The 24,841-nt window shown below is 48.3% G+C and overlaps 1 protein-coding gene across 6 annotated transcripts in view; it reads left to right on the forward strand.

Annotated features, from left to right (window-relative positions):
* Positions 1 to 24,841, forward strand: part of LOC148150037 (uncharacterized) — a 266,280-nt gene that overhangs the window by 212,474 nt on the left and 28,965 nt on the right. Inside the window, exon 1 of one of the 6 annotated variants that reach the window (XM_087987709.1) lies at positions 9,796 to 9,912. The exons of 1 other annotated variant lie outside the window; for it this stretch is intronic. The gene's annotated coding sequence lies outside the window, so the exon portion shown is untranslated. Of the gene's footprint in view, positions 1 to 9,795; positions 9,913 to 10,019; positions 10,237 to 13,049; positions 13,159 to 24,841 lie in introns of those variants that run through there. 4 more of the 6 variants (XM_087987708.1, XM_087987711.1, XM_087987712.1 and 1 more) reach the window with 4 other exon arrangements.

A 24,841-nucleotide genomic window follows, 5' to 3' on the forward strand; every position in this document is an offset into this window, starting at 1 on the left:
AACGCCTCATCTTCACCATGGATATCCAATCCCTCTACACCTCCATCCGCCATGACCAGGGCCTCCAAGCCCTCCGTTTTTTCCTCTCCAGACGTCCCCAACAGTACCCTTCCACCGACACTCTCATTTGTTTGGCCGAACTGGTCCTCACCCTTAACAATTTCTCCTTTGAATCCTCCCACTTCCTCCAGACCAAAGGGGTAGCCATAGGCACACGTATGGGCCCCAGCTATGCCTGTCTCTTTGTTGGCTACGTAGAGCAGTTGATCTTCCGTAATTACACCAGCACCACTCCCCACCTCTTCCTCCGCTACATTGATGACTGCATTGGCGCCACCTCGTGTTCCCGTGAGGAGGTTGAGCAATTCATCAACTTCACCAACACATTCCACCCTGACCTTAAATTTACCTGGACCATCTCTGACACTTCCCTCCCCTTCCTGGACCTCTCCATCTCCATCAGTGACGACCGACTTGACACTGACATTTTTTACAAACCCACCGACTCCCACAGCTACCTGGATTACACCTCTTCCCACCCTACCTCTTGCAAAAATGCCATCCCGTATTCCCAATTCCTCCGCCTCCGCCGTATCTGCTCCCAGGAGGACCAGTTCCACCACAGAACACACCAGATGGCCTCCTTCTTTAGAGACCGCAATTTCCCTTCCCACGTGGTTAAAGATGCCCTCCAACGCATCTCGTCCACATCCCGCACCTCCGCCCTCAGACCCCACCCCTCCAACTGTAACAAGGACAGAACGCCCCTGGTGCTCACCTTCCACCCTACCAACCTCCGCATAAACCAAATCATCCACCGACATTTCCGCCACATCCAAACAGACCCCACCACCAGGGATATATTTCCCTCCTCACCCCTTTCCGCCTTCCACAAAGACCGTTCCCTCCGTGACTACCTGGTCAGGTCCACACCCCCCTACAACTCACCCTCTCATCCTGGCACCTTCCCCTGCCACCGCAGGAACTGTAAAACCTGCGCCCACACCTCCTCCCTCACCTCCATCCAAGGCCCTAAAGGAGCCTTCCACATCCATCCAAGTTTTACCGGCACATCCACTAATATCATTTATTGTATCCGTTGCTCCTGATGCGGTCTCCTCTACATTGGGGAGACTGGGCGCCTCCTAGCAGAGCGCTTTAGGGAACATCTCCGAGACACCCGCACCAATCAACCACACCGCCCCGTGGGCCCAACATTTCAACTCCCCCTCCCACTCTGCCGAGGACATGGAGGTCCTGGGCCTCCTTCACCGCCGCTCCCTCACCACCAGACGCCTGGAGGAAGAACGCCTCATCTTCCACCTCGGAACACTTCAACCCCAGGGCATCAATGTGGACTTCAACAGTTTCCTCATTTCCCCTTCCCCCACCTCACCCTAGTTCCAAACTTCCAGCTCAGCACTGTCCCCATTACTTGTCCGGACTTGTTCTACCTGCCTATCTCCTTTTCCACCTATCCACTCCACCCTCTCCTCCCTGACCTATCATCTTCATCCCCTCCCCCACTCACCCATTGTACTCTATGCTACTTTCTCCCCACCCCCACCCTCCTCTAGCTTATCTCTTCACGCTTCAGGCTCACTGCCTTTATTCCTGATGAAGGGCTTTTGCCCGAAATGTCAATTTCGAAGCTCCTTGGATGCTGCCTGAACTGCTGTGCTCTTCCAGCACCACTAATCCAGAATCTGGTTTCCAGCATCTGCAGTCATTGTTTTTACCTGCAAGAGAACAGGAGTGCAGGAAGACATGAGTGCAGGAGTGCAAGAGCACAGGAGTGCAGGAAGACAGGAGTGCAGGGGTACAGGGGTACAGGAGTACAGGAGTGCAGGGGTACGGGAGTGCAGGAGTACAGGAGTGCAGGGGTACAGGGGTACAGGGGTACAGGAGTGCAGGGGTACAGGAGTGCAAAAGTGCAGGAGTGAAGGGGTACAGGATGCAGGCGTACAGGAGTGCAGGGGTACAGGAGTGCAGGGGTACAGGAGTGCAGGAGTACAGGAGTGCAGGAGTACAGGAGTGCAAGAGTACAGGAGTGAAGGGGTACAGGAGTGCAGGGGTACAGGAGTGCAGGGTACAGGAGTGCAGGGCTACAGGAGTGCAGGAGTACAGGAGTGCAGGGGTACAGGAGTGCAGGGGTACAGGAGTGCAGGGGTACAGGGGTACAGGAGTACAGGAGTGCAGGGGTACAGGAGTGCAGGAATACAGGAGTGCAGGAGTACAGGAGTGCAGGGGTACAGGAGTGCAGGGGTACAGGAGTGCAAGAGTACAGGAGTGCAGGAGTGCAGGAGTGCAGGGGTACAGGAGTGCAGGGGTACAGGAGTGCAGGGGTACAGGGGTACAGGAGTGCAGGGGTACAGGGGTACAGGAGTGCAGGGGTACAGGAGTGCAGTAGTGCAGGAGTACAGGGGTACAGGTGTACTGGAGTGCAGGGGTACTGGAGTGCAGGGGTACGGGAGTGCAGGGGTACAGGAGTGCAGGGGTACAGGGGTACAGGAGTGCAGGGGTACAGGAGTGCAAAAGTGCAGGAGTGAAGGGGTACAGGAGTGCAGGGGTACAGGAGTGCAGGGGTACAGGAGTGCAGGGGTACAGGAGTGCAGGGGTACAGGGGTGCAGGAGTACAGGAGTGCAGGGGTACAGCAGTGCAGGAGTACAGGAGTGCAGGAGTACAGGAGTGCAAGGGTACAGGAGTGCAGGGGTACAGGAGTGCAAGAGTACAGGAGTGCAGGGGTACAGGAGTGCAGGGGTACAGGAGTGCAGGAGTGCAGGGGTACAGGGGTACAGGTGTACTGGAGTGCAGGGGTACGGGAGTGCAGGGGTACAGGAGTGCAAAAGTGCAGGAGTGAAGGGGTACAGGAGTGCAGGGGTACAGGAGTGCAGGGGTACAGGAGTGCAGGGGTACAGGAGTGCAGGGGTACAGGAGTGCAGGTACAGGAGTGCAGGTACAGGAGTGCAGGAGTACAGGAGTACAGGAGTGCAGGGGTACAGGAGTGCAGGAGTACAGGAGTGCAGGAGTACAGGAGTGCAAGAATACAGGAGTGCAAGAGTACAGGAGTGCAGGGGTACAGGAGTGCAGGGTACAGGAGTGCAGGGCTACAGGAGTGCAGGAGTACAGGAGTGCAGGGGTACAGGAGTGCAGGGGTACAGGAGTGCAGGGGTACAGGGGTACAGGAGTACAGGAGTGCAGGGGTACAGGAGTGCAGGAGTACAGGAGTGCAGGAGTACAGGAGTGCAGGGGTACAGGAGTGCAGGGGGGTACAGGAGTGCAGGGGTACAGGAGTGCAGGAGTGCAGGGGTACAGGAGTGCAGGAGTACTGGAGTGCAGGAATACAGGAGAGCAGGATAACAGGAATACAGGAGTGCAGGAGTACAGAAATACTGGAGTACGGGAGAGCAGGAATACAGGAGTGCAGGAGTACAGGAGTGAAGGAGAACAGGATTACAGGAGTGCAGGAGTACAGGAGTGCACGAGTAGAGGAGTGCAGGGGGGTACAGGAGTGCAGGGGTACAGGAGTGCAGGAGTGCAGGAATACAGGAGTGCGGGAATATAGGAGTGCAGGATAACAGGAATACAGGAGTGCAGGAGTACAGAAATACTGGAGTACGGGAGAGCAGGAATACAGGAGTGAAGGAGAACAGGATTACAGGAGTGCAAGAGTACAGAAATGCTAGTGTACAGGGGTGAAGGAGTACGGGGGTGCAGGAGTGCAGGAGCACATTAGTGCAGGAGCACATTAGTATAAGAGCAAATGAGTACAGGAGTGCAGGAATACAGGATTACAGGAGTACAGGACTGCAGGAGTGTAAGAGTACAGGAGTGCAGGAATACAGGCGTGCAAGAGTACAGGTGTGCAGGAATGCACGAATGCAGGAGTGCAGGGGTTCAGGAGTGCAGGGGTACAGGAGTGCATGAGCAAAGGAGTGCAAGAGTACAGGAGTGCAAGAATACAGGAGTGCAGGAATACAGGAGTGCAAGAATACAGGAGTGCAAGAATACAGGAGTGCAAGAATACAGGAGTGCAGGAATACAGGAGTGCAAGAATACAGGAGTGCAGGAGTACAGGAGTGCAGCAATACAGGAGTGCAAGAGTACAGGATTACAGGAATGAAGGAGTACAGGAGAGCAGAGGTACAGGACTGCATGAGCACAGGAGAGCAGGAATACAGGAGTGCAGGAATACAGGAGTGCAGGAATACAGGAGTGCAGGAATATAGGAGTGCAGGAATACAGGAGAGCAGGAGTAAAGGAGTGCAGGAATACAGGAGTGCAGGAATACAGGAGTGCAGGAATACAGGAGTGCAGGAATATAGGAGTGCAAGAGTACAGGATTACAGGAATGAAGGAGTACAGGAGAGCAGAGGTACAGGAGTGCATGAGCACAGGAGAGCAGGAATACAGGAGTGCAGGAGGAAAGGAGTGCATGAGTGCAGGAATACAGGAGTGCAGGAGTGCAAGAATGCAGGAGTGTAAGAGTTCAGGAGTGCAGGAACACAAGAGTGCAAGAGTACAGGTGTGCAGGAATAGAGGAGTGCAGGAGTGCAAGAGTACAGGAGAATAGGGGTGCAGGAATATAGGAGAGCAGGAGTGCAGGACTGCAAGAGTACAGGAGTGCAGGAGTACAGGAGTGCAGGGGTACGGGAGTGCAGGGGTACGGGAGTGCAGGGGTACGGGAGTGCAGGGGTACAGGAGTGCAGGGGTACAGGAGTGCAGGGGTATGGGAGTGCAGGAGTAAGGGAGTGCAGGGGTACAGGAGTGCAGGGGTATGGGAGTGCAGGAGTAAGGGAGCGCAGGGGTACAGGAGCGCAGGGGTACAGGAGTGCAGGGGTATGGGAGTGCAGGAGTAAGGGAGTGCAGGGGTACAGGAGCGCAGGGGTACAGGAGTGCAGGGGTATGGGAGTGCAGGAGTAAGGGAGTGCAGGGGTACAGGAGCGCAGGGGTACAGGAGTGCAGGGGTATGGGAGTGCAGGGGTACGGGCGTGCAGGAGTAAGGGAGTGCAGGGGTACAGGAGCGCAGGGGTACAGGAGCACAGGAGTACAGAAATACGGGAGTGCAGGGGTATAGGAGCACAGGAGTACAGGAATACAGGAGTGCAGGGGTACAGGATCGCAGGAGTATGGGAGGGCTGAAATATAGGAGTGCAGGAATACAGGAGTGTAGGAGTGAAGGAGTACAGGACTACAGGGGTGCAGGAGTACAGGAACGAAGGAGAACAGGAATACAGGGGTGCAGGAATACAGGAGTGCAGGAGTGCATGAGTACAGGAGTACAGGAGTACAGGAACGAAGGAGTACAGGAATACAGGGGTGCAGGTGTTCAGGGGCACAGGAATGAAGGAGTATAGGAGTGCATGAGTACAGGCGTGCAGGAGTACAGGCGTGCAGGAGTACAGGCGTGCAGGAGTACAGGCGTGCAGGAGTACAGGCGTGCAGGAGTACAGGCGTGCAGGAGTACAGGCGTGCAGGAGTGAAGGAGTGCAGGAGTGAAGGAGTGCAGGAGTGAAGGAGTACAAGAGCACAGGAGTGCAGGAATACAGGAATGAAGGAGTACAGGACTACAGGGGTGCAGGAATACAGGAATGCAAGACTACAGGAGTGCAGGAATACAGGAGTGCGGGAATACAGGAATGCAGGAGTGCAAGAGTACAGGAGTGCAGGAGTACAGGAGAGCAGGAGTGCAAGAGTACAGGAGTCCAGGAGTGCAAGAGTACAGGAGAGCAGGAGTGCAAGACTACTGGAGAGCAGGAGTGCAAGACTACAGGAGTGCAGGAATACAGGAGTGCGGGAATACAGGAATGCAGGAGTGCAAGAGTACAGGAGTGCAGGAGTACAGGAGAGCAGGAGTGCAAGAGTACAGGAGTCCAGGAGTGCAAGTGTACAAGAGAGCAGGAGTGCAAGACTACAGGAGAGCAGGAGTGCAAGACTACAGGAGTGCAGGACTACAGGAGTACAGGAGAGCAGGAATACAGGAGTGCAGGTGTACAGGAGTGCAGGTGTACAGGAGTGCAGGTGTACAGGAGTGCGGGAGTGCAGGACTACAGGAGTATAGGTGTACAGGAGCGTATGAATACAGTAGTGCATGAGTACATAGTGCAAGAGTACAGGCACGCTGGAGTACAGAAGTGCAGGAGTACACAAATACAGGAGTACAGGAGTGCAGGAGGAAAGGAGTGCAGAAACACAGTAGTACAGGAGTACAGTGGAGGAGTACAGGAATGCAGGAGTACAGGAATGCAGGAGTGCAGGAATAAAGGAGTGCAAGAGTACAGGATTACAGGAGTATAGGAGAGCAGGAATGCCAGAGTACAGGAGTGCAGGGGTACAGGAGTGCATGAGCACAGGAGTACAGCAGTGCATGAATCGAGGAGTGCATGAGTACAGGAGTGCAAGAGAACAGGAGTGCAAGAGTGCAGGCGTGCAGGAGTACGGGAGTACAGGAGTGCATGAGTGCAGGAGTACTGGAGTGCAGGAATACAGGAGACCAGGAATACAGAAGTGCAGGAGTATAGGAGTGCAAGAGTACAGGAGTGCAGGAGTACAGGAATACTGGAGTACAGGAGTACAGGAGAGCAGGAATACAGCAGTGCAGGAGTACAGGAGTGAAGGAGAACAGGATTACAGGAGTACAGGAGTGCAAGAGTACAGGAATGCTAGCTTACAGGAATGCTAGCGTACAGGAGTGAAGGAGTACAGGAGTTCAGGAATACAGGAGTGCAGGAGTGCTTTAGTGCAGGAGCGCATTAGTGCAGGAGCACATGAGAGCAGGAGTACAGGAGTGCAAGATTGCAGGAATACAGAATTGCAGGAGTACAGGAATGCAAGAGTGCAAGAGTGCAGGAGTGCAGGAGAACGGGGGTGCAGGGGTACAGGACTGCAAGAGTGCAGGAGTACGGGAGTGCAGGGGTACGGGAGTGCAGGTGTACGGGAATGCAGGAATATGGGAGTGCAGGAATACGGGAGTGCAGGAGTATGGGAGTGTAGGGGTACAGGAGTACAGATGTACAGGAGTGCAGGAGTACAGGAGTGCAGGGGTACAGGAGTGCTGAAATATAGGAGTGCAGGAATACAGGAGTGCAGGAATACAGGAGTGTAGGAATACAGGAATGTAGGAATACTGGAGTGTAGGAATACAGGAATGTAGGACTACAGGAGTGTAGGAATACAGGAGTGCAAGAATACAGGAGTGCAAGAATACAGGAGTGCAAGAGTGCGTGAGTACAGGAATACAGGAGTGCAAGAATACAGGAGTGCAAGAGTGCGTGAGTACAGGAGTGAAGGAGTACAGTAGTGCAGGGACACAGGAGTGCAAGAGCACAAGAGTGCAGGAATACAGGAGTGAAGGAGTACAAGAGTGCAGGAATACAGGAGTGAAGGAGTACAGGAGTACAGGGGTGCAGGAATACAGGAATGACGGAGTACAGGAGTGCATGAGTACAGGACTGTATGTGTACAGGAATGAAGGAGTACAGGAATACAGGAGTGCAGGAGTACAGGAGTGCAGGAGTACAGGAGTGAAGGAGAACAGGAGTACAGGAGTGCAAGAGTATAGGAATGCTAGAGTACAGGAGTGAAGGAGTACAGGAGTGAAGGAGTACAGGAGTGCAGGAGTACAGGAGTGCAGGAATACAGGAGTGCAGGAATACAGGAGCGCATTAGTGCAGGAGTACATGAGTACAGGAGCATATGAGTACAGGAGCGAAGGAGTACAGGAATACAGGGGTGCGGGAATACAGGAGTCCAGGAGTACAGGCATGCAAGAATACAGGAGTGCAGGAGTGCACGAGTACAGGAGTGCACAAGTACAGGAGTGCAGGAGTGCACGAGTACAAGGGTACAAGAGTACAGAATTACAGGAGTGCAAGAGTACAAGAGTGCAGGAGTACAGGAGTATAAGTGCAGGAGTGCTGGAGTATAAGTGCAGGAGTACAGGAGTATAAGTACAGGAGTGCAGGAGTACAAGAGTGCAGGAGTGCTGGAGTACAGCAGTGCAGGAGTGCTGGAGTACAGCAGTGCAGGAGTACAGGAGTATAAGTACAGGAGTGCTGGAGTACAAGAGTGCAGGAGTACAGGAGTATAAGTGCAGGAGTGCTGGAGTACAGCAGTGCAGGAGTACAGGAGTATAAGTGCAGGAGTGCTGGAGTACAGCAGTGCAGGAGTACAGGAGTATAAGTACAGGAGTGCTGGAGTACAAGAGTGCAGGAGTACAGGAGTATAAGTGCAGGAGTGCTGGAGTACAGCAGTGCAGGAGTACAGGAGTATAAGTGCAGGAGTGCTGGAGTACAGCAGTGCAGGAGTACAGGAGTATAAGTGCAGGAGTGCTGGAGTACAGCAGTGCAGGAGTACAGGAGTATAAGTACAGGAGTGCTGGAGTACAAGAGTGCAGGAGTACAGGAGTATAAGTGCAGGAGTGCTGGAGTACAGCAGTGCAGGAGTACAGGAGTATAAGTGCAGGAGTGCTGGAGTACAGCAGTGCAGGAGTACAGGAGTATAAGTGCAGGTGTGCTGGAGTACAGCAGTGCTGGAGTACAGCACCACAGCAGTGCAGAAGTGAAGGAGTGCACGAGTACAGGAGTACATGAGTACGGGATACAAGAGTACAGGAGTACAGGAGTACAGGAGTGCTGGAGTACAGGAGTACAGGAGTACAGGAGTGCTGGAGTACAGGAGTACATGAGTACGGGATACAAGAGTACAGGAGTATAGCAGTGCAGGAGCACAGGAGTGCTGGAGTACAGGAGTACAGTAGTGCAGGAGTACAGGAGTACATGAGTACGGGATACAAGAGTACAGGAGTATAGCAGTGCAGGAGCACAGCAGTGCAGGAGCACAGGAGTACAGTAGTGCAGGAGTATAGCAGTGCAGGAGTACAGGTGCGCAGGGATGCAGCAGTGCAGGAGTACAGCACCACAGCAGTGCAGAAGTGAAGGAGTGCACGAGTACAGGAGTACATGAGTACGGGATACAAGAGTACAGGAGTACAGCAGTGCAGGAGTACAGGTGTGCAGGGATGCAGCAGTGCAGGGATGCAGCAGTGCAGGTGGACAGCACAACAGCAGTGCAGGAGTACAAGAGTACAGAAGTGTATTGCGCGGGCTGCACGGTGGCTCAGTGGTTAGCAATGCTGCCTCACAACAGTAGGGAGCCGAGTTCGGTTTCAGCCTCTGTGAGGAGTTTACACATTCTCCCTGTGTGTGTGCCTGGGTTTCCTCCCACAATCCAAAGATGTGCAGCTTTGGGTGGGTTAGCCATGCTAAATTGTCCATAGTGTTCAGGGATGTATAGGTTAGGTGCATTAGTCAGGGGTAAATGTACAGTAATAGTGTGGGGAAATGGGTTTGCGTGGGATACTAATCGGAGGGTCGGTGTGGAGTTGTTGGGCCGAAAGGCTGTTTCCACATTGTCGGGATTCTAAGGAGTACAGTGAATAGTGTATAATGTCAGCACACATGGTGCCATCTCAAGTACCATGATACCTGAGTGAGTATTTAAGTACAAAGTAGTAAGAGAGACGAGAATTAAAAAGTTGAGCGTTATTTCGTAGAATAGTAGAAAAATAAAGAAATCAGTAACGGTTTATAATCTTCCATAGTTTAAACTAGGAAAGTAGTGGAACACATTAAACGTCCTGTGTTATTTGATGGTCATTTGGTTATCTCGCTCTCCGAGAGACCCCAGCTGTCTGTTCGCAGCGTGGCTGCTCCCAATACCATCACTGCTGCTGAAACTGCTGCCTCTCTGATCTCCCCCAGTGCCTCAGGAACATGTCCAGGCAGGATCCAGCAGAAAGCTGCTTCAGGTCTGATGTGTCTGTCATGCAGTAGGATCTGTTTATCATAACGATCGTAACTTTGGTCTTGGCAGCAGCAATTGTCTCGAAAGGCAAAGTGCACAGAGGAAAGGTAAGAAAATGCAAGCCAGGGATGGTGTGAGTGTCCAAGCGGGTTCAGAGTGAGTGAGCACTCGGACAGTGAGAGAGGAGCCTGGAAATGCTGCCTGGTGCAGACCAGGAGCTGGCTGTGTCTCTGTGCGTCCTTGCTGCAGCATTACAATGAGAGTTGGTGGTAGAGCCCACGGTGCAGTATTGAAGTGCCGAAGAGTCATGTCAGTGGATCGGAGATGTGCCATGAGGGATTTTAAAGGCTGGGATATATTAGATGCCAATGTCCATGTGTTTGGGATGTACGCAGTCACGTTTCCATGGAGAGGTTGGTGCCTAATGTGCGGTGAGCTGAATTCGCTAAATACTGACTCTGTTTTCTGGGTCAAGTTTTCCTAACGTCGGGTTTGTTTGGATTTGGTAAGAACAAGGCCCAAGAGCAGGAGGAGGCCATTCAGCCCCTTGGGTCTGCCTCACCATTTGATACGATCATGCCTGACCTCATTCTCACCTTCAACCCCACTCTCCAGAACCCTTCAAACCCTTCCTAAGTAAAAATCTGTCTATCTCCATTCAATTTACTCAATGTCCCAGTATCCACCACATCCTGAGGGAGGGAATTCCACACATTCACGAACGGTTTGTCCACTTTTGGAACATTGCGTGCAATTCTGGTCTCCCTCCTATCAGAAGGATGTTGTGAAACTTGAAAGGGTTCAGAAAAGATTTACAAGGATGTTACCAAGGTTGGAGGATTTGAGCTATCGGGAGAGGTTGAATAGGCTGGGTTGTTTTCCCTGGAGTGTCAGAGGCTGAGGGGTAACCTTATAGAGATTTATATAATCATGAAGGGCATGGATTGGGCAAATAGCCACAGTCTTTTCCCCGGAGTGGGGGAGTCCAAAGCTAGAGGGCATAGGCTTAGGGTGAGAGGGGAACGATTTGAAGGGAACCAAAGGGGCAACATTTTCACACAGAGGGTGGTGTGTGTATGGAATAAGCTGCCAGAGGAAGTGGTGGAGGCCGGTACAATTACAGCATTTAAAAGGCATCTAGGTAGGTATATGAAAAGGAAGGGTTCAGTAGGATATGGACCAAATGATGGCAGATGGGATTAGTTTAATTTAGGATACCTGGTCAGCATGGACGAGTTAGACCAAAAGGTCTGTTTCCGTGCTGTACATCTCTATGACTCTGAAAGAAGTAATTTCGCTTCATCTGTTTTAAATCTGCTACCCTTTATCCTAAATGATGACTTCTTGTTCCACATGAGGAAACATCCTCAGTATGTTTATTTCATCAATCCCCTTTGGCATCTCATACATCATTGTGGGACAACAAGAATGTAAGTATTAAGGAGGTGTGTTGGGCTGCGAGCGTTTACCAACTAAAAATGAACATCCGTTGGGATCTCACCGATGCTTCATGAGAATCCTACTGCTCCACTTGTGAGAAACAAGCCACTGGGGGAGACCCCACAGACATGTTCTTTAATTGATCTAATTATAGACTCATCATCAGACAAGAACCTTATGTCCAACTCATCCGCACTGACCAGACAGCCCAATCTGACTTAGACCCATTTGCTTCTTAAAAGGTGGAGGGACATGCAACTTTCCAATGCAGAGGGACAGCTCCTATACCTAGGGAATTCTGAAAGATTATAATTAGGTAATCTACGATAATCCTCTGCTTCCTTTAACAGCCTTGGATGGAAAACATCGGGTCCCCCAGGGATTTCCTCACTTTTAAATTCCATTATTTTCCTTAATTCTTTGCAGTTCCTGTCCCCGATCCACGATTAATTTCCTTTGGGCTTCCGGCAAGTTATCCTCTGGTTTTATTGTAAATAGAATAATATAGCGCAGAACAAGCCGGTCAGCCCTCAATACTGAGGCAAAGTACTATCTGCCATTTCCCTTAAGTTTACAGACCAAAAAACTGCAGATGCTGGAATCCAAAGTAGACAAGCAGGAGACAGGAAGAACACAGCAAGCCAGGCCAGATCAACAGGCAGAGAAGTTGACATTTTGGGTATAACCCTTCTGCAGGACTGGGGGTGTGGGTAGGGGGTGCTACACATGACAAATCCCAGTTTGCAGTCATTAATGGGTCGAGGCTGGTCCTGACCACCCTTTTTGGAACTGTAAATATGATTAGATTACTTGATTAGATTACTTACAGTATGGAAACACACCCTTCAGCCCAACAAGCCCACACTGACTCTCCGAAGAGCAACTCACCCAGACCCATTCCCCTACATTTACCCCTTCACCTAACCCTACGGGCAATTTAGCATGGCCAATTCACCTAACCTGAACATTTTTGGACTGTGGGAGGAAACCGGAGCACACCCACACAGACATGGGGAGAATGTGCAAACTCCACACAGACAGTTATCTGAGGCGGGAATTGAACCTGGGTCTCTGGTGCTGTGAGGCAGCAGTGCTAACCACTGATTTTTGAAGTCCCTGGTAAATATCCTTCCATTGTCCAGCTTAATAGCAGCTCTAAGCTGCTTTGTAGCTCTGTGCTGGTCTCTATCTTTCCCACTCAGCAGGATCAATGCTGGAGTTTGAATTTTTACACTTTTACTTTTACACAGCCCCTTATCTCTTTCTTGAAACATTCAGCTGTCTTACACATTAGCACATTGTTGTCTAGTTTCTCCATAAAACAAGTTAGACAACTCCAACTGGATTATTTTGAATGTAATTGCCTGGAGTCAAATCACTACAAAAACAAGTTGGTGCCAATGCAAAACAGTCCCAATTTTATGAGGAAACAAGTTACAACAACATTTAATATTAAGTTAAAATTCACACAACATCAGGTTCTAGTCCAACACATTTATTTGGAAGCACTAGCTTTCGAAACACTGCTCCTTCATCAGCTGGTTGTGGGAGGAGCGGTGCTTCGAAAGCTAGTGCTTCCAAATAAACCAGTTGGACTATAACCTGGTGTTGTGTGATTTTTAACTTTGTCCACCCCAGTCCAACACCAGCACCTCCACATCATTTAATACTAAACATACTATCTCTAATCCTACTTGGAACCTCAGGTTTACAATATTTCCCAAGTCTGTTGTAGACTTACGCAGTCGCTTTGTCTCTCTCTCTCTCTCTCTCTCTCTCTGGCTCTGTCTCTGGGTCTGCAAAGCTGCTTTCTCTCTTCCTCTCTCTTCCTCTGGATGGTCAGCTGCTTTCTGCCTCTTGCCACTCTGGTCACTTCGGAAGGCCTCCAGAAGATTCAAAAGGGTGGTCTGCAGGTGATTCCTGTTTTTATACCTTTTTGGGTGGTTTTCTGGAAATTCCTATAGTTCGAGCAAATCAGGGAGATTCATTGAATAGTTTGTAACATTGTCAATCATTTGGACGATACGCTACTCTATTTTTCTCCTGTCTGGGCTAAGTTGTTGGGGGTGTCTTCTCCATTATGCTAACATCATTAGCGCCTGGCTGCTGTGTTTGTGCTGTATCTGGGGTATGGGTTTTGCAATTTCAGAGTTTTACACCCAGCATCCCTTGCTGTTTGGCCAAGTTAGCAATCTATCTGCGTTTTAGCTTTCAGGAGGCTGCTACATAGCCTCCCTTTTGATTGGAAATAATCTTATGCAAATGAAGTTCAAACCTAATTGTAAAAGTTGGTTATGTTTATTGTCAGGGGATCCTATGTGTTCTTGTCAAAGCCACTGTTTACACTGGTTAAGCCTACCGTATAACTATATGTACAAAAACGGAAAACTCCTGTCGCGATAATCCATTCAAGATTGATGTGCATAGACAATATTTAGTCATCAGAACAAATAGAAGTGATAATATTGACAATCCCGGGAGCTCCATCCGCCTTAAAACCCCAGTATGGATGCACCATATTATTCATAGTGAGAGTGCAGATCTCTGCAGGGCGGCACGATGGCACAGTGGTTAGCACTGCTGCCTCACAGTGCTAGAGACCTGGGTTCAATTCCTGCCTCAGGCAACTGTCTATGTGGAATTTGTACATTCTCCCCATGTCTACATGGGTTTTCTCCCACAATCCAAAAATGTGCAGGTTAGGTGAATTGGCCATGCTAAATTGCCCGTAGTGCTAGATGTAGGGAAATGGGTCTGGGTGGGTTGCTCTTCAGAGGGTCGGTGTGGACTTGTTGATCTGAAATAATCTAATCTAATCTCTTCAACCTGTAATCTTAACAGAGTCATAGAGGTGTACAGTACAGAAACATACCCTTCAGTCCAACCTGTCCATGCCGACCAGATATCCCAACCTAATCTAGTCGCACCTGGCCCATATCCCTCTAAACCCATCCAGATGCCTTTCCAATGTTGTAATTGTACCAGCCTCCACCACTTCCTCTGGCAGCTCATTCCATACACATTGCACCCTCTGTGTGAAAAAGGTTGCCTCATAGGTCTCTTTTATATCTTTACCCTCTCACCCTAAACCTATGCCCTCTAGTTCTGGACTCCCACACCCCAGGGAAAAGACCTTGTTTATTTACCCTATCCATGCCCCTCATGATTTTATAAACCACTATAAGATCACCCCTCAGCCTCCGACGCTCCAGGAAAAACAGCTCCACCCTATTCAGCCTCTCCCTATAGCTCAAATCCTCCAACCCTCGCAATCCTTCTGATAGGAAAGAGACCAGAATTGGACGCAATATTACAAAAGTGGCCTAACTAATATCCTGGAAAAGCGCAGCAGGTCAGGCAGCATCCAAGGAGCAGGAGAATCGACGTTTCGGGCATAAGGCCTTCTTCAGGAATGAGGAAACTGTGTCCAGCAGGCTAAGATAAAAGGTAGGGAGGAGGGAGGAGGGAGGAGGGACCACCCCGTGGCTCAACACTTCAACTCCCCCTCCCACTCCACCAAGGACATGCAGGTCCTCGGACTCCTCCATCGCCAGACCATAGCAACATGACGGTTGGAGGAAGAGCGCCTCATCTTCCGCCTAGGAACCCTCCAACCACAAGGGATGAACTCAGATTTCTCCAGTTTCCTCATTTCCCTTCCCCCCACCTTGTCTCAGTCAAATCCCTCGAACTCAGCACCACCTTCCTAATCTTCTTCCTGACCTCTCCGCCCCCATCCCCACTCCGGCCTATCACCCTCACCTTGACCTCCTTCCACCTATCGCATTTCCAATGCCCCTCCCCCAAGTCCCTCCTCCCTACCTTTTATCTTAGCCTGCTGGACACACTTTCCTCATTCCTGAAGAAGGGCTCATGCCCGAAACGTTGATTCTCCTGCTCCTTGGATGCTGCCTGACCTGCTGCGCTTTTCCAGCAACACATTTTCAGCTCTGATCTCCAACATCTGCAGTCCTCACTTTCTCCGCTAACTAATATCCTGTACAGCCGCAACATGACCTACCAACACCTATAACTCAATGCTCTGACCAATAAAGGAAAGCATACCAAACACCTTCTGCGTTATCTTCTTCTTGGAATGCAGGTTCATAGCTCCTTGAAAGTGGAGTCTAAGGTAGATAGGATAGTGAAGAAGGCGTTTGGTATGCTTTCCTTTATTGGTCAGAGAATTGAATACAGGAGTTGGGAGGTCATGTTGCGGTTGTACAGGACATTGGTTAGGCCACTGTTGGAATATTGCGTGCAATTCTGGTCTCCTTCCTATCAGAAAGATGTTGTGAAACTTGAAAGGGTTCAGAAAGATGTTGCCAGGGTTAGAGGATTTGAGCTATAGGGAGAGGCTGAACAGGCTGGGGCTGTTTTCCCTGGAGTGTCGGAGGCTGAGGGGTGACCTTATAGAGGTTTACAAAATTATGAGGGGCATGGATAGGGTAAATCGGAAAGTCTTTTCCCTGGGGTGTGGGAGTCCAGAACTAGAGGGCATAGGTTTAGGGTGAGAGGGGAAAGATATAAAAGAGACCTACAGGGCAACGTTTTCACTCAGAGGGGGGTACGTGTATGGAATGAACTGCCAGAGGAAGTGGTGGAGGCTGCTACAATTGCAACATTTAAGAGGCATTTGGATGGGTATATGAATAGGAAGGGTTTGGAGGGATATGGGCTGGGTGCTGGCAGGTGGGACTAGATTGGGTTGGGATATCTGGTCGGCATGGACGGGTTGGACCGAAGGGTCCGTTTCCATGCTGTATATCTGTATGACTCTACTTTCAAGGAACCATGAACCTGCAATCCAAGATCTGTATTCAGCTACTCTCCCCAGGACCTTACCATTAAGTAATTAAGTGTAAGTCGTGCCCTGATTTGCCTTTCCAAAATACAGCACCTCACATTTATCTAAATTAAACTCCATCTGCCACTCCTCAGCCCATTGGCCCATCTGATCAAGATCCCATTGTGATCTGAGGTAACCTTCTTCACTGTTTTGGTGTCATCTGCAAACTTACTAACTATACTTCCGGTTAATAGCTATATTACTTTAATCACTGGTGTCCTGAGGTATATTAGGGTAAGTGCAATTAGGTCTGCAGCTAGATATGAGAGGAACGGAATTCACAGTTGACACTGTATGGGCACAATATAAAGGCCTGCTTTCTCGAGTGGTGCCAATCAATTGTCCCCTGACTCTCCACAGCATATGGGAGGGCATCATGGTAACCCATCCAAATACCATTTACTTATAATTCCAATATTTTCAACTTCAAAGCTCCTCAACCCAGCTTTGTCACTCAGGATAATTGGAATCCCTGGCATCAAGCCAAGTGCTTCACCAAGACTCTTCGAGCAGTTGTCATTGGACCACACCTTGGTGAACCGCTGTAACTGGCAGCTGGAGAAATTGGTGTGAGCTCTCTCCCGGAACAAGTGTTTGAGCTGGTCATAGAGTCATCCAGCACACGTCACTGATTCTGGATTCTACCTTCCCTTGTCTCGCCTGCCTGAGCTCCTCCCTCAGATGTTCAATCAGCCCATTACCATAGATACATCACAGGGTATGGTTTTGCTGCTCACCGCCACCCCTGATTGGGCTCTAGATGATCTGGTTAATCATCTTCATGTGACCCTCTAATATGGTCACTGAGTGGTGGCTAGCCTGATTCTTCCTGCGTTGTCCCACGGTCTCCTGTGTGTTTTCTGTATTCGGTCCTCATTTGACTTGCTGGGGTCAGGATCCTGAGGCTGAGAGATACACATTAGCCAGGAAAGAGCAAAAGAGAACTAAAAGGAGCCAAGACGGAATGTGAGAAGTTGTTGGCAAATAGAATCAAGGAAAACCCGAAGACTTTCTTTAGGCATATCAGGAATAACAGAATGACTAGAGTAAAATTAGGGCCAATCAAAGACAGTAGTGGAAAGTTGTGCGTGGAGTCCGAGGAGATAGGGGAAGCGCCAAATGAACACTGGAAAAAGATAATGTTGTCGAGGAGAATACTGAGAGACAGGCTACTGGACTAGATGGGATTGAGGTTCACAAGGAGGATGAGAGGAATAGATAGAGTCAATAGCCAGAGACTTTTCCCAGGGCAGGATTGACTGGCACGAGGGGTCATAGTTTTAAGGTGTTGTGGTTCTGTTCGCCGAGCTGGGAATTTGTGTTGCAGACGTTTCATCCCCTGTCTAGGTGACATCCTCAGTGCTTGGGAGCCTCCTGTGAAGCGCTTCTGTGATGTTTCCTCCGGCATTTATAGTGGTTTGTCTCTGCCGCTTCCGGTTGTCAGTTCCAGCTGTCCGCTGCAGTGGCCGGTATATTGGGTCCAGGTCGATGTGCTTATTGATTGAATCTGTGGATGAGTGCCGTGCCTCTAGGAATTCCCTGGCTGTTCACTGTTTGGCTTGTCCTATAATAGTAGTGACTACAGATTCAATCAATAAGCACATCGATCTGGACCCAATATACCGACCACTGCAGCGGACAGCTGGAACTGACAACCGGAAGCGGCAGATTCAAACCACTATAAATGCCGGAGGAAACATCACAGAAGCGCTTCACAGGAGGCTCCCAAGCACTGAGGATGTCACCTAGACAGGGGACGAAACGTCTGCAACACAAATTCCCAGCTCGGCGAACAGAACCACAACAACGAGCACCCGAGCCACAAATCTTCTCACAAACTTTGAATAGTTTTAAGGTATTAGGAGGAAGGTATAAAAGGAGACATCAGAGGTAAGTTTTTTATGCAGAGAGTTATGAATGTATAGAATGCGTTGCCAGCAGTGGTGGTAGAAACAGAGTCATTAGGGACATTTAAGTGACTGCTGGACAGGCACATGGATAGCAGTGAGTTGATGGGTGCATAGGTTAAGTTATTATATTTTACATTAGGATTAAATCTCAGCACAACATCATGAGCCAAAGGGCCTGTGCTGTGCTGTACGTTTCTATGTTCTATATTCTAAGGAGGAGGTGTTAACAATTCTGGAAAGTGTGAAATTAGATAAATCCCCTGGGCTGGGTGGGATGAGACAATAGACAATAGGTGCAGGAGTAGGCCATTCTGCCCTTCGAGCCTGCACCACCATTCAATATGATCATGGCTGATCATCCTCAATCAGTATCCTCAATCGGGCAGCACAGTGGCACAGTGGTTAGCACTGCTGCCTCACAGTGCCAGAGACCCGGGTTCAATTCCCGCCTCAGGTGACTGTGTGGAGTTTGCACGTTCTCCCCGTGTCTGCGTGGGTTTCCTCCGGGTGCTCCGGTTTCCTCCCACCGTCCAAAGATGTGCAGGTCAGGTGAATTGGCCATGCTAAATTGCCCGTAGTGTTAGGTAAGGGGTAAATGTAAGTGTATGGGTGGGTTGCGCTTCGGCGGGGCGGTGTGGGCCTGTTGGGCCGAAGGGCCTGTTTCCACTCTGTAAGTAATCTAATCTAATCTAATCAGTATCCTGTTCCTGCCTTATCCCCATAACCTGTATTCCTGATGAAGGGCTTTTGCCCAAAGCGTTGATTTTACTGCTCCTCAGATGCTGCCTGAACTGCTGTGCTCTTCCAGCACCACTAATCCTGAATCTGGTTTCCAGCATCTGTAGTCATTGTTTTTACCTTATCCCCATAACCATTAATTCCCCTATCTTTAAGAGCTCTATCCAATTCTGTTTAGAAAGTATCCAGAGGCTTGGCCTCCACTGCCTTTTGGGGCAGAGCATTCCATACACCCACCACTCTCTGGGTGAAGAAGTTTCTCCTCAACTCTGTTCTAAGTGGCCTACCCCTTATTTTTAAACTGTGCCCTCTTATTCTGGTTCATGCTTCCTGCCACCAGAGTGTCCAATCCTTTAATAATCTTATCCATCTCAATCAGATCCCCTCTCAGCCTTCTCAACTCAGGGTATACAAGCCCAGTCGCTCCAATCGTTCAGTGTAAGATAGTCCCGCCATTCCGGGAATTGACCTCGTGAACCTACGCTGCACTCCCTCAATAGCCAGAATGTCTTTCCTCAAATTTGAGACCAAAACTGCACACAATATTCCAGATGCATTCTCACCAGGGCCCTGTACAGCTGCAGAAGAACCTCTTTGCTTCTATACTCAATCCCTCTTGTTATGAAGGCCAGCATGCTATTAGCCTTCTTCACTGCCTGCTGTACCTGCGTGCTTGCTTTCATTGACTGATGTACAAGAACACCTAGATCTCGTTGTACTGCCCCTTTACCTAACTTGACTCCATTTAGGTAGTAATCTACCTTCCTGTACTTTCCACCAAAGTGGATAACCACACATTTATCCACATTAAACTTCATCTGCCATGCATCTGTCTACTCCCCTAGTCTGTCCAGCTCACCCTGTAATCTCCTAACATCCTCCTCACATTTCACCCTGCCACCCAGCTTTGTGTCATCAGCAAATTTACTAATATTACTTTTAATACCGTCATCTATATCATTAATGTACATTGTAAAAAGCTGCGGTCCCAGCACTGATCCCTGCGGTATCCCACTGGTCACTGCCTACCATTCCGAAAGAGAGCCATTTATCACTACTCTTTGTTTCCTATCAGCCTACCAATTTTCAATCCATGTCAGTATTTTGCCCCTAATACCATGTACCCTAATTTTGCTCACTAACCTCCTATGTAGGACTTTATCCAAGGCTTTCTGAAAGTCCAGGTATACGACATCCACTGGATATTCCTTGTTCATCTTCAGAGTTACAACCTCAAAAAATTCCAGAAGTTTAGTCAAGCTTGATTTCCCCTTCATAAATCCATGCTGACTCTGACCTATCCTGTTACTACTATCCAGATGTGTCGTAATTTCGACCTTTATAATTGACTCCAGCATCTTTCCCACCAAGTGGGCGGCACGGTGGCACAATGGTTAGCACTGCTGCCTCACAGCGCCTGAGACCCGGGTTCAATTCCCGCCTCAGGCGACTGACTTTGTGGAGTTTGCATGTTCTCCCTGTGTCTGTGTGGGTTTCCTCCGGGTGCTCCGGTTTCCTCCCACAGTCCAAAGATGTGCAGGTCAGGTGAATTGGCCATGCTAAATTGCCTGTAGTGTTAGCTAAGGGGTAAATGTAGGGGTATGGGTGGGTTGCGCTTCGGCGGGTCAGTGTGGACTTGTTGGGCCGAAGGGCCTGTTTCCTCACTGTAATGTAATCTAATCTAATCACTGAGGTCAGACTAATCGGTCTATAATTCCCTGCTTTCTCTCTCCCTCATTTCTTAAAAAGAGGGACAATTAGCCACCCTCCAAACCGCAGGAACTGATCCTGAATCTATAGAACATTGGAAAATGATCACCAATGCATCCATGATTTCTCGAGCCACCTCCTTCAGTACCCTGGGATGTAGACCATCAGGCCCCGGGGACTTATCAACCTTCGGACCTAACAGTCTCTCCAACACCAATTCCTGGCAAATATAAATTCCCTTCAGTTCAGGTCCTTCAGCCACTGTTACCTCAGGGAGATTGCTCATGTCTTCCTTAGTGAACACAGATCTAAAGTACCAATTTAACTCTTCTGCCATTTCTTTGTTACCCGTAATAAATTCACCCGTTTCTGTCTTCAAGGGCCTAATTTTAGTTTTAGCCATTTTGTTTTCTTTTCACATACCTAAAAAAAGCCTTTACTGTTCTCCCTTATATTTTTGGCCAGTTTACCTTTGTACCTTATTTTTTTTCTCTGCGTATTTCCTTTTTAGTAATCCTCTGTTGTTCTTTAAAAGCTTCCCAGTCCTCTGATTTCCCACTCATCTTTGCTATGTTATACTTTTTCTCTTTTGTCTTTATATGGTCCTTAACTTCCCTCATCAGCCACGGCCACCCCTGCCTCTCCTTAGGATCTTTCTTCCTTTTTGGAATGAACTGATCCTGCATCTTCTGCATTATACCCAGAAATACCTGCCATTGTTGTTCCACTGTCATCCCTGGCCATTGAACTTTGGCCAGCTCCTCCCTCACAGCTCCATAGTTCCCTTTATTCAACTGAAATATTGTCACTTCCGATTCTACCCTCTCTCTTTCAAATTGCAGATTGAAGCTTATTGTATTATGGTCACTACCTCCTAATGGCTCCTTCACTTCGAGGTCTCTGATCAATTCTGGTTCGTTGCACAATACCAGATCCAGAATTGCCTTCTCCCTGGTAGGCTCCAGCACCAGCTGTTCTAAGAATCCATCTCGGAGGCACTCCACAAACTCCCTTTCTTGGGGTCCAGTACCATCCTGATTCTCCCAGTCTACCTGCATGTTGAAATCCCCCATAACAACTGTAGTAACATCTTTGCGACAGGCCAATTTCAGCTCCTTATTCAACTTACACACTACATCCAGGCTACTGTTTGGGGGCCTGTAGATAACTCCCATTAGGGTCTTTCTACCCTTAGAATTTCTCAGCTCTATCCATACTGATTCTACATCCTCTGATTCTACGTTCCCCCACGCAAAGGACTGAATATCATTCCTTACAACAGGGCCACCCCACCCCCTCTGCCTGTCAGTCTATCCTTACGATAGCATGTATAGCCTTGAATATTCATTTCCCAGGCCCTGTCCACTTGGAGCCATGTCTCAGTTATCCCCACAACATCGTAACTGCAGATTTCCAAATGAGCCTCAAGCTCATCCACCTTATTTCTAATGTTTTCGTTAAAGAGAAAAATGTTGAGAGGTGACTTAGTCGAGACATAAAGGATAATCAGAGAGTTCGATAGGGTGGACAGTGAGAACCTTTTTCCTCGGATGGTGATGGCTACCACTAGGGGATATAGCTTTAAATTGAGGGGTGATAAAGGACAGATGTCAGAGGTAGTTTCTTTACTCAGAGTAGTAGGGTCATGGAATGCTCTGCCTGCAACTGTAATAGACTTGCTAACTTTAAGGGCATTTAAATGGGCATTGGATAAGCATATGGATGATAATGGAATAGTTTAGGATAGATGGGCTTCAGATCGGTGTCACTGGGTTGGTGTAACATCAAGGGCCAAAGGGCCTGTACTGCACTGTAATGTTCTATGTTTGATGTTTACTATCCAAATTAGCCAAATCAAGAGTATTAACTGGTGGTACTCCTGCTGTGTTTCCTGTGGCTGGATTGTTAAGGAGTTCCCTTCTCTTCTGTCCATTAGCTGCTGGTCTGGGTTTTCCCACATATTTCCATGTCCCTCAACTCATTATTCTGTGGATCAGATGGGAAAATAATCATTTTAATGGGATGGACACCACTCCAGTAACTGTATCCCTGATACATTTATTATAATTGGCATTAGCTCGTGGTGAATATTATCAAACACGATTTTACCTGTGTCTGGATATGGGTTTTGTGATTTCAGAGTTTTACTTGGCCAATATACCCAACATGCTTTGCCGTTTGGCTAAGTTAGCAATCTATCTGTGTTTTAGCATTCAGGAGGCTGCTACATATCCCCCCTTTTGAACCGAAAGAATCTTATGCAAATGAAGTTTCAAACCTCATTGTAAAAGTTGGTTATGTTTGTTGTCAGGGGATCCTTTGTGTTCTTGTGAAAGCCACTGTGTACCTATGCGTTTAATTGTTAGTTCTTTGTGAGGGCCTGGTGTGTGTGCGTGGGACAAGAATAGAAGCAAAGACTATTTTCTAAATGGGGAGAAAATTCAGAAGTCTGAACTGCAAAGAGACTTGGGAGCTCTCGTTGAGGATTCTGTCAGTAGTTAGGAAGGCAAATGCAACGATGGCATTTATTTTGAGAGGACTTTAATGGCTGAGGCTCTATAATGCTCTGAACAGACCACATTTGGAGTATTGTGCGAATTTTGGGCCCCATGTCTCAGGAAGGATGTACTGGCGCTGGAGCATGTTCAGAGGAGGTTCACGAGAATGGTCCCAGGAATGAAAAGCTTTACATATGAGGAACGTTTGATGACTCTGGGTTTATACTTGATGGAGTTTAGAAAGATGAAGGCGATCTAATTGAAACATACAGAACATTGAGTGGCCATGACAGAGTGAATTTTGGGAAGATGTTTCCATTAGCAGGAGAGACTCAGGCCCAAGGGAGATAAGGTGTTATGGAAATGTGAATGTACTGTACCTTCAAGAGAATTAAATGCTAGCAGAACTATCTTACAGCACCAAGTGTTCTGAACAAGAGGAGAAAGTGAGGTCTGCAGATGCTGGAGATCAGAGCTGAAAATGTGTTGCTGGAAAAGCGCAGCAGGTCAGGCAGCATCCAGGGAACAGGAGAATCGACGTTTCGGGCATAAGCCGATTCTCCTGTTCCCTGGATGCTGCCTGACCTGCTGCGCTTTTCCAGCAACACATTTTCTGTTCTGAACAAGATACAATGTCACATTTTGGTCCAGCAGCTAGGGTAGCTGGATGTCTGGAGACAAAAACAAATTTGAAGTAAACTAATCAGTTTAAATTATACCCCTCCAAAACAAAACCTCCAATGGAGTTTGAGTTTAGTAAATTGGCAATATTAAAAGCCAATGACACAATCCGATGCTTTAGGAGTATAAATTGAACAGTTGGGAGGAGAACTGCCAGAAGACCAACAGATGTCGGCTGCTAGTCAGAACTCTGAGAGGTAACTGTCTAGAGAAGGTATTTGCACAGAGAAAAACCTGAACACCGATCTGGAGAGCACTCTACAGAGGAAGGTAAAGAGAAGACGCAACCGCTGGCTGGTTTTGAAGTTTGAATTTTTCAGTAAACCTTAATTGAGGGGTTTTATCGGACTAGTATTATAGAAGGGAAAGTAAAAGATAGGTATGGGGAAGGAGGTGTAAACAATTGTTAGTTAATTATTGTCTGTTGTACTTTAAGTAACAAAGTTGTAATTTTTACTTTAAATAGTTCTTGACCTCACAAATGTTTACAGATAATTGCACAGAATGAATCTGTTCTGTGTTGCTAGTTTAACTTAAGCAGGAAGTTTACCCTGTGTCATAACATTTTGGAGGCTCATTGTTGGGACTTGAACAGTTTAGGGAACTTTTGTCCACAATTTAAACAGTTTGGGTCTTGGATGTGCGATTCGAACCGGTTTAGACAGATTTGAATATATTTGGTGGATTTCAGCAGATTTAAGCACCTGCAGGTTAGTGTCCAAGATAAAACATAGCTGAGACAATTTGTTTAATTTCGGTGAATTGTGGTTGATTAAATTAAAAGTGCGAGAAAGGCCTCTTAAAATTGTTGAATAGGTTCTGGGATTTGAAGATGATTCTCAAATTTGCCAAGTAAGTTTAGAAGGAAAGAAAAAGGCCATACTTTTCGGATGAGCAAATACGCTAGATTTGAGTTTAACTTAGGAGAAAAGTAAAGCAGAAATGGAAAGGGAATTACTCAAACACTTAGGTGTGTCAGAGAAACAGACAAATGCAGTAGAGATAGAAAACTTAAATTACAATTGAGGAAAATGGAGTTAGAAGACAAACAAAGGGAGAGAGAAGGAGAGAGAGAAGGAGAGAGAAAAGAAAAAAGATCGAAAGAAGGTTCTTAGTTAAGCAAAGAGAGAGAGATGAGAAAGAGAGAGAGAACTTGAACTTGAGAAATTGTGACTTAGCAAAGTCAAGTTAACAGGATGGAGATTAAAAG

Source organism: Chiloscyllium plagiosum, unplaced genomic scaffold, assembly GCF_037043375.1.
Source record: "Chiloscyllium plagiosum isolate Xiang-an unplaced genomic scaffold, Cpla_swu_hap1 HiC_scaffold_5, whole genome shotgun sequence".
Classification (NCBI taxonomy): domain Eukaryota; kingdom Metazoa; phylum Chordata; class Chondrichthyes; order Orectolobiformes; family Hemiscylliidae; genus Chiloscyllium; species Chiloscyllium plagiosum.